At 33.5% G+C, this 15,622-nt stretch overlaps 1 protein-coding gene across 2 annotated transcripts in view; it reads right to left on the bottom strand.

The window, feature by feature from the left end:
* LOC106457121 (potassium voltage-gated channel protein Shaw-like) overlaps positions 1–15,622 on the bottom strand; it is a 165,785-nt gene that overhangs the window by 40,847 nt on the left and 109,316 nt on the right. The window lies entirely within an intron of this gene.

Below are 15,622 nucleotides of genomic sequence, written 5' to 3' on the forward strand. Positions count from 1 at the left end.
TAGGGACGGCTAGCGCAGATAGCCCTCGTGTAGCTTTACGCGAAATTCAAAACAAACAAACAAATAATAGAAATGCGTAGGCGAGTAAAGTACAAAATGTAGAAGGAAACAAACAAGGTGAAAATATTCGCCAAATTTGAATACGTTTCTTGACAAATGTGAAAACAACGTTTGGGGAAAATGACCCTTCATCGGGTTTGCACTATTTGAAACACTTAAAGTTTATACCATCATGTCGTCTTTATTTGATGACAACACTTAAAGGTTTTACCATCATGTCGTCTTTATTTGACGGCAATACTTAAAGGTTCTACCATCATGTCGTCTTTATTTGATGGCAACACTTCAAGGTTCTACCATCATGTCGTCTTTATTTGATGACAACACTTAAAGATTCTACCATCATGTCGTCTTTATTTGACGGCAATACTTAAAGGTTCTACCATCATGTCGTCTTTATTTGACGGCAACATTTAAAGGTTCTATCATCATGTCGTCTTTATTTGATGGATCTCCGATGGTCTTGAGCAATAGGTTGACTAGCTTTCAAGACGGTAAATTTACGAAAATTCCTTATGTGGAATGATGAAGGGAATTTTCCCACATTAATTCCAAAGGCAAAAAAGAACATTGATTTGCGTTACAATCTGCAGCTGTAAGCAGAAAAACAATACAAAAAAGCGGGTAAACTTTGGATAATGCGACAATTTTCATTAAGGATTTTTGGTAGAATTTTTAATGCGGCGTTCTAGCATAAAAAGTCATTTAAAACCAACAAAATATGGCTAGATTTGGTTTAACTTGAATAGATAATGAGTAACTTTAAAAAAAAGTTACGAAGTTAAAAGTGAAATTTGGTTATCACCAAATATTGTCGTTACTATTCAATACTAATACTTTTGATGTATACTGACAAGAAATACTATACTTTAATTAGATGTGCAGCACAGTTAACAGTCGCTGTAAATAAATCCTACATGTAATTCTTTCGTATAAAACTACGCGTGTCATATAAACATCAATTTTATGTATTCCGACAACAAACGAACCCTCATGTGCTTTAATATTAATAATAACGTTATTATTTTTAAATATTTAAATGTTTTATTAGAATCAAAATTCGCAAGAACTTAACTTTTCATGATTAGTAAAAATCTGAGAAGTAAATTAAACCCTCCAATCTAATTTATCAGTAAATGCGATGTTTTCATTCACAATTGATGAAATGTTGTTTGTTTGTTTTTATTCTTATCCTTATGTAAAGTCCATTTCGACTTAAATTATAAACTACGCAGATTTCATTTAAATATTAAAACATTTTACAGCTGACATTGCTGGATTTGACAATGTTTCGGTTTTTTTTCTGATTCCCGATTGTACAGCATATGTTTTGTTTTTATCTTTGCGTAAAGGTTGTGAAGCACATGTGACTTGACCTTAGTGTTAACCTTTATATTGCTGTCAAATGTTTAAATGTTATAATTACTTTGTTATAAGGAAACTGATATCCACCATTAAAATCTAAACTGTAGCTTGACTGATGGGATAAGCATGTCGAACGTTTTTTTGTCATTGTTTTATATAATATGTTTTTGATGCCATTTGAAAGCTGCGTTATAGCCATCTCCTTACGCTTATCCAATTAGTTACAATGCCTAAACGACACTTGTGTAAGTTGTGTCTGATATAGATTATGTTTAGATTCTCTTTATACTATGGAAATGTTCAAAACCTTTTAGTTAAATTTTTAAAGGACCATAAAACAAATGACATTTTATCTCTTTAACTCTTTCACTGTCATAGACACATTTCTGTCCCTTCTAGAGCACCTCTATTGTGAGTTTGGAATTTTGTACCACCATTAACAAAGAGTATTTTTCTTCCAATGTCTCAGAGTTGACTAGTTTTAAGATTCAGATAAATAATGAAATATTTAACCATGTGTCTTTTGGGTTTTCTCTGTGTGTTTGAAAATAAACCTGGCACTGGAAGGGTTGTTTATCTTTAAATATGGCAGTGAGAGTTAAATGTTTACTCATTGGATTTTACACTAAAGTTTTCCTTAAACCTGTACTGTTTTTACCTTTCTTCAGCAAATAACCCAAAACAAAACAAAACTGAATTTTTGGGCACTTTATTTAATTTGTACCTGATATTCTTTGAACAAATAAATATTAAACACAAAGTTTTTGCTTTAATCTATGTGTGTTGACGCGGGTAGTATTTCTTTGTGTTATAGAACTATTATATGTCAGAAGCAATGATGATATTTTTTGCCACTTAATGGCTAATGTCCAGATGCGAACAAATGCAACCATTAAACACTACATAACTTAATATTTGGTTTGCCTATTGGTGGCTAGCGGTAAGTCTGAGGGTTCATAACACTAAATATCGGGGTTCGGTCCCGCGGTGGTCATAGTACAGATATCCCATTGTGTAGCCCTGTATTTAATAACAATTAAACATACAAACAATATTTATCTTACTTATTACGACTATGGTAATTGTATACCACATAGTTGACATTCCACCATTTCTGTGGTTTCTATCATGCATAACGCCTCTTCTTTTCTTCAGTGTCGAAGACTGAGTTGGTACAACAAATATCTTAGTTTTTTATTTTACATACCGAGAAATAAAAGATTTAAAGATTTTCACATATTATAGATCTTTTTCTGTTGATAAGACGGGTATTAAAAGTTGAGTATCCATTTAGCATATGCAGATTGCAGAGATAAGCGGCAATTCTTGTATTATCGTAATAATCAACGCAAACATTTGTGTATTTGCATAAAGAAGCCCTAGTACCAGTGTGCATGCATAAAGGTTTTATTGTTTATTTTTAGAACAAAGCTACAAAACGAGCTATCTGCGTTCTATCACATGTGGGGAATAGAACCTTGGATTCTAGCATTGTAAGTGTGTAAACTTACCGCTTCCATAAGGGAGGGCCAACAACTATATATGTTTACATAAGTGGGAACTAGTAGTTGCATGTTTGTATGAGTGAGTGTTAATACAACAATTTTCTCGAAATTGTGAGAATCAGTACCAAATTGATCGAAAAAAAAACGTGTTTAAATAGTAGTATACTTGCACAATGGAGGGCCAGGTTTTTGTTCTCGTTATTGCCTTTCTGTTGTTGTAATCATCACCAGTATCATAATCCCCCCTTAAATAAGCACAGTGTACTGTCTAGTCTTAAATATTCAAACTTGGATTCATCTTTAAAGAGCACAAGTCTCCATCTTTGTTTATTCTATTGTTTGCGGTCTGATTACATTTTGAACCGTTTGTTTTGACTGTCTCTTCTCAACAGCAGTTGTCGAATAGCTAGCTACACGTCCACTGAGACCACTCAGCAAGGTCATTGGCGAGGTACGTACTCGACCACTGTCTATCTCGTAAAGAACATATCCTGAGATACTAAACATCACTTTTGGAGAGTCTCGGTTTCCTACTTCGACTTCTGGTATTACCAGTGCGAATTTCACATACTGTTTTTAGAATGTTGCCTACAGATCCTCTTGAAACATGGAGTCTTGGCACGTAAGTTTCGCATGGAGTATCTTTGACAAGCCAATATGCTGATTATAAATACTTTTTCATGCAATATATCTGTGTTTGGAGTCATGTATAACTGTTTGTACGGTTATTAGGTTTTATATTGGTTTGCCTCTTTCTGATGGCAACGAATCACAGTGTAAACTACCAATACACAGCTGTTACTGGTGCATTTCATTTTCGTACGGTGAAGGCGTGGCATTTCCATAGGATCTGCCATACATACCCTTTTTAGTACTGTACACAAACACATACACACACATACATACATACAGGGCTGGCATAACATAGGTTGGGCTACACGAGGGCTAGTTGCACTAGCTGTCCCTAATTGTAAAAAGATAAACTGGAGGGAAATCAGGCAGTCAATACCACCCACAGCAAATAGTGTGATTTTACCGTCACTCTTATAACACACCCATAGCCTCAAACAGAGAGAGAGATTTTATGGCGGTAATGTAACATGAACCACAGAACGTCAGATTCAAGGTCCGGTTCTCTGACCACTGGGCCGCGCTGCGACCAATACAAGTCACATCAAATGTTCAACAACTGATGAGGTAAAATAAGACAGATAACAGCAAAGGAACACATGTGGCTACCGTTCGTCAACAACTGCAACATCTGGTTAAACCGAACCTTGATCTACAGGTGATGCTTTTACTAACGTATATCTTGTGAAACAAACAGCATGCGGTTCGGAGAGTCAATATAGACAATCAAGGTATTCTATAATACCATCTGACGGCACCTGCAACACTATATGAAACAGTTTAGATTCTACAGTCTTAATAAAGAAGATGTAACGTTGGTTATTTTGGTACTAGTTCAATACGCCAAAGGTACATATTTTATATTAAAGCAACTCCTACTGTATATTAAAAAGAACATTCATTGACATACGGTTTTCATATTGGAAATGAAACACACTTACACACCGCTACACAAGTACTCTGTACATATTTCTGCTAAACTTAATAGCAGATATATACACGAATACTGACAAGTTTGTTCTTTTTTTTTTGAGCTATCGACAAAATATTGCGTCACAGTACAGTTTCATCGGGCTAGAGATTTAATCAGAAAATCTTTTAATATCTCTCATGCAATGAAGCTATTTAATTTTTACTAGGTAAACTAGGACTTAACATCTAATAAAACATAGTGATAAAGTTACGAATTTCACCAGAAAAAAAAAGTCCTTTGAATCTCAAAAAATAGCTCTTATTGGACATCATGGAATATTACATAAACTGACTAGCTCATTTCTTATTGGTTGCAGTTGAACGTGAAGAGTTCTTTGAAATAGCTGACTCTACGATTTCTTGACGAAAGTTGTTCGAATCGATTACTAACTACATAGTTCTAGTCTGACAAATTAAGTTGTTTATAGGCAAGCCGTTAATGTTATGCCAATACGTTATTTCGTAACTCTTCTAGGCTAGACTTACGTAAGTCTTTAGCTTCGGATCATGTGTTTAATAATCTAGAAACACTGAATAACGAATGAAAAATACTGAAAATTTCTATATACTGTTTATAATACATTGCATAGGGAATTACTTGGATTCTATTTAAAACTCACTGTGGTATATAAAAAAAAATCTGTTTGTTTCTTGTAAAGTAAAAAGCCACACAATGGGTTGTCTGTGCTGTGCACGTAGCGGGTATCGAAACTCGATTTTTAGCGTTATAAGGCTACTGACGTATCACTGAGCTACTGGGGAAGGGGGAGAAAAGTATAGAAATTCGTGCAGTTAAATTTACATAAGAATAATTTCGGAAGAAATTAGTATGTTTCAGGTAATCTTCAGAAATCTTGTGTATCTTCCTTTCCTTTTCAAACAAGTATTAAGGGTTTCCTCTGTATTATAAATTTATTCATGAACGTTGTATTTAATATATATATATATATATAGTTTTAAGAGGTAAGTCTTGCTTCTGCTAACCAGGACATGACGATTTAGATGTAAAAGTACAGCAAAAAAGCAGGGTTATATTCCTATCAGCAATAGTGAGTGAATTGTTTTGGATTACTCACTGCGGAGATTAAATAATAAAATTCAAACATTTCAAAAATAATATCGAAAACAAATGCCAGGGCGGATAGAAGTACGAAAAATAGCGTTATCTCTAAAAATGATGGCGTTCACCCTCGAGTCTAACAGATGGTTATAAGAAACATCCCCTGTTCTTCTATTTATATTTGTAAGGTGTTTTTATATCACTAAGTTTTATATAACCTTCGCTCTTTAAACCTCTGAAAAATTCCATATCTGTGAGATTCGCATAATCTCCGCTATTTGTATCCTTGAAAAGTTGCGTACAAGTTTCGGGCAGCTTTTATTATCCATATTTTTGAGAATTGCGTATACTTATGAGATTCACACAGCTTCTGCTATTCATACATAATATGAGAAAAAGCTCTGATTTTGGAGTAAGAGTGAAAGAATATGTGAAATATTTGTATCTTTTGGTATACAAAAATTAATAATTGAAATATTTATCAATTCTTAATACAAAATGTAGAAGAAATTTACTGGATTAAGTTTCAAACAGAAAGTTTACTTGGAATAATTAAAAAGGAAATCAAATAAAGCTTGTTACAATAATTCGAGTTTTGCGTTTGGAACTAATCATGATACAGTAAAACCAGAGTTCGAAAAATCATCTGTTCAAAACTTTATATATATATATTAGATTTTCTATAATAGAAAGTAATGTTTTTGAATAGAGCGCCGGCCAAATCGACATTATTTCTAGGCCTCGTATGAGGGTGAGACCGATTATTCGGATAATTAGATAAATATTCGAAAACAAAGTAATGTCAAAAATAGGAAAACTCGCGCTTAGCGAAAATGTGGAAAGCCTTGTTCCCGTTAGCAGTACCTTGACAAGAACATAAAAAAATTTCTACTACTACTACTGGTTCGTGGATTATACTGAATACCTTTTTTTTAATACATTTCTAGGCTTAAGTTGGATTTCTTACTTCTTATTGTGATATGTTTCTACTCTTATATCTTACTTATTGTATTATTACAAGACTTGAAGTTTATTCATTTTTAGTTATAAACATACCATGATATATGACTATGTCACGTTAGTTAAGCGCGTGATTACGTACGCTAGGCTTAGTTTTGTATTTGTCACTAAGTTTCAAAATTTTGTTTTCAATTTACAGTTTATAATTCGAAGTTTAATTCGAGAATCGGCGAAAGTGACGCTTAGCAGACGATGGCATACTGATATTACACAATATGCCTCCTAAAACCATCAAAACGAAAGCTTCACAGAGTGTTTTACGCGGAGTTTTTGGTAGTGGTACCAAAATGTCAAAGGTTAATATACAATCAGAAGATAAAGGCGATCAGACAAAAGCAAGTATTACTGTAGATGTATCACAAATAGTCATGCCAGTAGCAATCAAAACAATCACGACACTGATAGTGACAAGTCTAAATGCCAGATTATTGATACTTCTAATGCTGATATATCTGCCGGACAGAAACGTATGAAGATGAAAAGAGGAAAAGGCCATTCAAAGAAGCCTGGAAAAGTGAATATGAATGGACAACGTATGATGATGAGGAAAGTGTCACGTTCTGCGAGTATTGTCGAAAATTTCCACAACTTGCTGATTCAGAAAGTCCGTTATTGAAAGGAACTGAGGATAGCAAGCAAGGATTTCGAAAAGACATATGTAAAAATGTAGTGCAACAATCAAAGCAATAGCAGCATCCAAATCGACGCGATTAGCCAAAGTACTGAGGCGCACGACTACAAACAATATTGAAAAACAAAAGCACTTATTTGTTCAATACTGCATGTTATATCGTACGAATGCATATGTCATTCCGAAAATTTGATACCATTTGTGGACTGCAAAATATAAACGGTGTAAACTTGAACAAAAATTACCTAATGGCTATAATTGCAAAGATTTTGTGACGTCCATAGCAGCTGGTATTAAGTCAGAAACATGGAACAGGTTGTTACTGCTAAATATTTCTCTTTACTTGCTGATGGTTTCACCGATGCTGCAATAATTGAGCAGGAAGCAGTGTATGTTTGTTTGTTTTGAATTTCGCGCAAAGCTACAAGAGGGCTATCTGCGCTAGCCGTTCCTAATTTAGCAGTGTAAGACGAGAGGGAAGGCAGCTAGTCTTCACCACCCACTGCCAACTCTTGGACTACTCTTTTACCAACGAATAGTGGGATTGACCGTCACATTATAACGCCCCCACGGCTGAAAGGGCGAGCATGTTTGGTGGGAGGGGATTCGAACCCGCGACCCGCAGATTGCGAGTCGAGCACCCTAACCACCCGAATTTCAGAACGTAATATTTCGAACTTAAAGTTAAAATAACGGTTGTTCCCCCTGATAATTTTGTTTGAAAGTGCAGTTGAGACTATCAGACGAAAACACACAAGAAAATAGTATGGTTACTAACTTTGTACCTATTTGTGAAAGAGGTAGTGATAGTTTATGTATTGGTAAAGCAAGATAATTGATTTATTATCCTCTTTCAATGAATACTTTCTATGAGATGTTTAAGGACGTCAAAAGAATATTTATTGATGGTCATATTGTTGTTTGTAACGATTGTAGCAAAACAAATGTTTCATCCAAGTTTTAAATGGAATGAATAAGTTTAAATTTACTTTTGTATATAGTGAAATATCTTTATCTTGCTTTTAAAGAAATAAAAACATTATGTCTGATGTCATTTTCTAAAGGCATGTGCACCCACAAGTATTTCGGTTCGTTTGATAACCATCCTAAGCATATAAAGGTGAATATGTATTTTTTGTGCGTGTGCGAAATATAAATCAATCGGTGTCCAAATTAGCGGTAAGAAAGCTGAGAATAAAATAATTAAAACAGTTTTTCGGTAATTGTTATTATTTCGGGGCTATAATAGATGAAACGTTTAATACTACACAGGAAGACAGACAAATGTCAATAACATGTTATCTCTTTAATTTGAACCGTGTTTTAATCGATGATGCTAATTTCAACAATAAATAACTCAGATTCCTTAGAACTTGGGTTATTAAGCAACCTTTATATATATCTTTGTGGGTTATTAACTTCAGCAGAGAAATTCAATGAGATGTTACAGAAAGATATTTTTCTTTGTAATTAAAACAAAATGTTAATGTGTAGAAATGATTACTTCCAACAAGGAAACGTCAGCTTACGAACTACATAAAAGAAAAGATAATTATAAAAATGGAGTCGTGAAAAAAAAGAGCAATTTAAGACTACAGATTCGCCGAAATCCTGAAGAGGGTCCTCTTCCTGCTAACAACCATTTTTCTTCTTCTCTTTTCGTTTTAGTTCTTTTGTGGCTGAGAAAACTCTTTCTTCAATATGTTATTTTTCCGGAGTTATATATAAAACAATAAAAATAATTCTGAACAAATATTTTAAATGTTATTTTTTCGTTTTACTCAATTTCAAGTAAAGTGCTTTAAGGGGGAAACTGTTTCACTCTTGAAAGTAAACGTTAATGCGTTAAAAAAACGTGATACATTATTATATATATGGCAAATACTCGAGCAACAAGTGTAAATTTGGATACCACAAGTATTTTCATTTATTTTACAACAGCTGTGTAGCGTACTGGTTAACAAAAATATTTTTTAAACGTTTTTACCATCTTTTAATCTGTATATGTTTATATCTCAACGTTGTATCTTAATCTTATATTTGTACTTTGTGATATCTATAGTGTTGTAATTGTAAGAGTTAAATTTTGATCATTTTAGTATCGTAAAACTCATTTTTAAAGAAAATATTTTCTGATGAGGCACATTGCACTATTGAATAATTGATTGTGACTTTAAATGGGATATTGATTTTTTCAAAATCAGAACTATATATATATACATACATATATTATATGGTGTTTGTTTGTTGGTGAGCACAAAGGTACCCAATGAACTATCTATGCTCTGCCCATTGCGGGCATCTAAACCCGAATTTTAGCATGATAAACCCTCAGCTGTATCGCTGAGTCACTGGGGGAGCATTATTTATGGAAACATTATTATTTGTTAACATACAAACACCTGTTCAGCGAAATAATTCAGTTAGAAATAAAATCATCAATAAACTAAAGGAAACTTCAGGCACAAGCTTATATTATAAAGCTGTTTAGTCGCATGGTGTATTATAGAACTATTTAATCACATGCTTATATTATAACGAAATTGAGAACATTATATTAAAACTTTTTCGGAGCCTCACCATCTCGTTACAGTCTATGTTACCAAATTCTGTCATGCTCCATCTGACGGTCGTGCTTCTTTACAATAACCTTGCAGCACAGGTTTCATTGAGAAAGGCTGAGGTTGTGATGTCAATAGCATGCCACTGCTTCCTGCATGCTTTCCATTAGCCACCTAGTATACGTGGAAATTGGATTTTTACTGTAAGTTTCAACAGTTTCATCACACAGAAATCCGTAGGAACTTGTCTCTGGACTAACTAGTAAATCTTTGAATGGGATAGCTTGAACATCCGTTTTATTCTCCAGCTGCTTGAGGCATGCGACGGTTCAATTAATATTTCATTGAAGCAATATGCGTACACGTGACATGTGTCTTTTTTCTAGATGGAGAAGAACTTTCTTGATTACGTTACCTACTGTTGCCTTCGACACGTGAATGAGTGTTTCCACTTACTTGTGTTCGTGGATTCTCAACTATTACAAAATGCCTCACTTGCTTACTACAGCTGGAGTGTGAATTGTTGCAGGTCTTTATCAGGATAGTCCTAATGTCCCAAGTTGATCCATATTCCTATATTTTCCAATGCAAAGGATATCCTTGTCTTTGAAATTATAAATATTAATTCTTAACACATCTTTATGACCTGAGTATCCGAATATTTTGTGTTAGAAAGGGCTGTTTCACACCCTTTCAAAACGCGATCGATTCTTGGTGGCGTCATACGTTCGAAAAGCTAAACAATGTCGACATGTTGTTCTGATACCTGCCTTTCCACGCGTCTTTATCTCGGCTGTGATTGTCACACAGTTTGCTAAATTGCATATTCATACCCGTTTTAATACAACTTACTCAGCTCTTTGTACATCTTAGTATTATGTTAATTTGATTTTAGTTACACTCTTTTTTGATGAAAAGTTTAGTCCCACTTTCAAAATAATCAGACCTTAAGGTTCTAAAAGTAATGCACAGATCCATGAACCAATTCACAAACAAATCTTGATTCAGCCACTAATACTTATCAGTTTCTAACTTTCCAAGTGCTCATAAGAAAGTGTAGAGTCGAAGTAACATTTAGACATTGTTGTAAATGTTTCAAAAACAGGCTGATAAAAATGAGAGTTACTTCTTATTATTTCTCTTCAATTAAAAGGCGTTAACGTCACCAGTATTTTAAACCGAATCTTGTTGCAAATATTGTAGTGCTCAAAATGTCGCTTTATATTTGTGCACAAAATAAAAAATTAAATAAATGGAACAGTAAGTATTAATTGTGTTTGCTGTTTATCTAAGATACAATACTGTATTTCTTAGCTATAGAATGAATATGATAACTGATTTACAAAAAACAAGTGTTTACATCAAGTAAAGGAATAATTGAGGATTACAGTTTCGACTAATAATGCCAGAAGAAAACATTGGCCCTCATTAAAGACAAATTATTTTTTATTAGGTTTGAGAAGTTTCTTCGTTATGCTCATAATTCGACAGATAGATGGTTTAAGTAATTTAATCATATTCATATCTTATACAATAAATTTGTCATGTGCTTATCATTTGGAAATCTTTAGTCACACACACAAATAATATAACGATTTGGTCATGCGTTAACCTTATAGAAGACTTGAATAAGCCGCTTATCTCATTAAAAACTTATTTTATAAAATAATCAAGCCTCAACGTTCTGGAAAAGGTTGGAAAGTGCGAAGTGATTTATATAATCAGATGGCGTTAAAATAAAAACAACAACTAAAATTAAATAAATATCGTGGTACTCAAAGAAAGCTCTAAACAATATAACTAGTGGAGTCATTTTCAATGTCTCCGCTAGCTTAGAAAATAGTAGAATGAAAAAATACTAAGCACTTTTAACTGTCCATCTAAAATTAAATAGTTTACCAGTAACGGTATAGGTTAAAAATAAAGTAAATGTATATATATATAAACAACACACATCATGTAAAGAAGTTTATACCAGCTGACGACCTTATCCTGGACTAGCAGTGGTGAAGGAAAACAAAGATAACTATTGAAGAGAATTGTTTTTCTTTAGGTTGGAGAATTGTTATATTTTTGCCAACACCTTGTAGGTCGATAGTGTGGTAGGTAGGTAAGTAAGTAAAATAGATTGGTGGAGGGACGGAAAAGTAGTTGGATGGTTAAAGAAAAAGAGGAATGGATAGGTAGGTAGATAGAAAAGTAGATGATAGATAGAGAGGTAAGTGATAAATAGGTAAGTAGTTAGCTGGATATAATACTCAGAAAATACCTGAAAAAGATGGCTTACTGGGTATTGTCTCAAATGAACCGTAAGAATGGTGAACAAAATATTCATTCATGGTAACACGTATGCTGTAAATTAGTTATGGTACCCTCTTCATCAAATTATGGTGAGATAGAAATCTTCTGAAGATAGAATATTTCTATCTGTTTTTTCTCGTTTTGATGATGAGAAACCCTCTAGAATACCAATGGATTGATGTTGTTCAAGCTTATTCAAAATGGTAGGCGTGATCTGATTTTTCTTCTTCAGATTTTCAGAGCACACGTAGCTGTTCTGTTAGCAATTAACTTCTGGTATTCTATAAATATTATATTACAGTCTGCAACATTTACTGGCGTCAACCGCTTTTTTCAAGCAAAGGACATTAAACCGACGGTCTCTTGTTACAATAATTTGTTGTGAAATTTTGTTAATTTCTATTCTTAAGAATATCATGAACGATCTACTGAAAAGAACAAAATTTAGAAATGACAGTTTACTGTATGGAAATATTTATGGCATCACGCTGCTTGTTTGTTTTGCTGTTAAGCATAAAGCTAAATGGGCTATCCGTGCTGCATCGTGGGTATAGAAACCCGATTTTTAGCTTCATATCCCCTCAGATTTATTGTTGAGCCACTGGGGGCATATCGTATTGCATATAATTATGTATACTCATATACATATTAGCATATATTTATATAAAACTGTTACTTATTCTGTATTGGTCAAATAACAAAAACTTTGTGGAGTTTACCGTGAAGAGACGCTTCAAACATAAAATATATTATTTATGTAAAATAAAAATATGTAAACTAATTTTCCGTATCCAATGGAAAAACAACAACTGAAGACCTAAATAGCCACTAGAAATATATATGCAAAACATCTGGTAATCTTCAGAAATCTTGGTAATCAGTTTTACCACGATTAAGAATATTTCACGTGTTAAGAGGAAAAAAAAATCCGTGGTTTCAGAATGTAACCTGCTTTCTGACTTTATTTACTAGATGATTTAATATTACGTGACAGATAAGCTTCCAAAGAACTTCTCTATATGTTTCTTATTTGTCTATAACATTAGGAAAGACGCCCTTTTCAAATAGCATTAAATTAGGTTTCAAACTTTCACTTCCTTATTATATATAATAATTACATTCTCAATAATAACAATTATTTTTTGTTTATTATTCACTTCTTTGTTTGTTTGTTTGTAATTAAGCGCAAAGCTACACAATGGGCTATCTGTGCTCTGCCCACCACAGGTATCGAAACCCGGTTTCTAGCGTTGTAAGTCCACAGACATACCGCTGTGCTACAGAGGGGGAGGGGGCTACACTGCTTCAAAATCAGAAATAAATAGCTCAGTATTCCTGGTGGTTTTTAAAGATATTCAGTCATAAAGGCTAAAGACCATAGAGCCCCTCATTTGATTTAGTTACCTGAAAAATTTTCTTCTGAACTTTGTATGAGTTCTTCTGCAGGTATTTAATCTCGAAATGTTGGGCAAACAAAATGCGTTGAAGTTCTGTGATTTCTTGTTGCTATTTTTTGGAATATGTCAGTCATACTCTGGCTAGCAATACGTTACTTAAAGAAGAGTGGGGGAAATATTAAAAATAGTTTATTATTTATTGAAACTTATCGAAGGAAGAGTGGTGTGAGGTTTAACGTGTTTTGAGTGTCTTTAGGGAAAATATAATTTAAACCCCGGACGGCATCTTATGCATTCATGGACTGAAAGGCCATGTCTAATCCCAAGGATACGAGTTTATCCATTCCTACTGACCAGAGCGCAGGCAGCAGTTAGTTGCACGCAGCCACAAAACTTGTGTCCCGCTCTTAGAACCGGGTAACGGGTCTGACTGTCACGTTAATAATGCGCCCTCATCTGAAAGTGTGGAATGTGCTCAGAAGCATCATGTCTTGAACACCGTGCCTTTCATGTGCAGACCAACACGGTGACCACTTAACCACGCCCAGCTTATGCCTTTAATGATTAATATGTTAGCATAATTCCACGCTCCTATCCAATCTTTCTTGAAATCAAAATGATCCGTATATGACGTCTAAAGCAAAAAGAATGTAACATACTGTTAGACATTTCAGTATCCTACGGGTCTTATTAGGTAGAAGGCGGAATAGGCAGTAACAAATCTAAATCGTATTGTCATCTTAATGAGTGTATAAAGATTTTTCTTCGTGTCACAAGATGCAGCAATTTCTAAAATCAAGTTATAAATTATTTAATTTGAAAATGGTTTAAAAACTTCCTACATCATCGAATATTTGAGGAAGAATTCAGGAACATATAATTCAAATTATACACTAAGTAATTGTGGGCAATATGATGAATTGTGTAAAAAAAAAGATTAAAAGTTTCCTTTATTTTGCTTACAGTTAAACTTTAAGGCGATGTAACAAAAATTGTTTCTTGCATTTAATGCTAGAGAGAGAAGTAACTTTGTCTAATTATATTAAACATGTTTAAAATCATCAAATTAATAAAATTCATTAAAAAGTATTTTGATTTACAAGTGTATATAATTTACTCTATCATTCCTGGAAAAGAAGGTGGATACACAGTTTTCTGTGAGTATTGTAACAGATGGTATTAGCAGATATGTCATAAATATGGGAAAAAAAGACTACTTTACCTGGTCTACCAGTGCATTAAACAGTTTTGGTTGACTTGGTTTACCTATTGGAGAGCTATTATTACAAGAGTGAAATGTGATTAGGTTAAAAGTGTTTTCTAGACTCCCGTTACAGCTTTTATCCATATTATCTGGACGACTTTTATTCACCTAATAACGTTCTTATTGTAAATGTTTGCTTCAGGAAAATCTTCTTGTAGAAGTAGAAAAATATATTTTTGGCACATACAACATTTTAAGTTTCTAGACATTTCACGTAGCAGCCACTCACGTTTTGTGGCGCTGACTGTTTGCATAGGATCATTTCCGCACATTGAATTACGACGTTGGATTTACATAGCCCCATTTAATTTAAACCTGAGATGTAGACAACCGTTTTGATATATGAAAAGCAGAAGATTGAAAAGCAAGATGAACAAAAGTTTTGAACCTCTAGCTAAATGTCATGCTTGGTGGAGAGAAATGATGAGAGGATATATTAGTTTTTTCCTTTTAATTTCAGTCGAGTTTCAGTCTACAGACTTCCACTTGGTCGAACTGCGCCCATGTTGGCACATTGCCAACACGTTAATTAAAATGTACACATCATTGGATGGTCTGTGGTCCAATAACCAATAATATTCTTTTGTAGTTCTTAAGCCTAATATTAAGCTAAAAATTTAATTCATGGCAGACGGAGCAACTGAGTAATAATGAATTAAACTAAAGAGACTGAAGAGACAAAAATATAAATATTTAAACATTGAGTTAGTGAGAAACACATGTATATATATATATATATATATATATATATAGCGTTCAGTTTTATTTTTTCAGCTCAAGTATATTTAAAACTTTACAATTATAAAAATGATGAATAAGGTGGAACTGATTAATTGAACTCAATCCTTTCTATGCA

This window comes from Limulus polyphemus, unplaced genomic scaffold, assembly GCF_000517525.1.
Source record: "Limulus polyphemus unplaced genomic scaffold, Limulus_polyphemus-2.1.2 Scaffold294, whole genome shotgun sequence".
Lineage (NCBI taxonomy): Eukaryota > Metazoa > Arthropoda > Merostomata > Xiphosura > Limulidae > Limulus > Limulus polyphemus.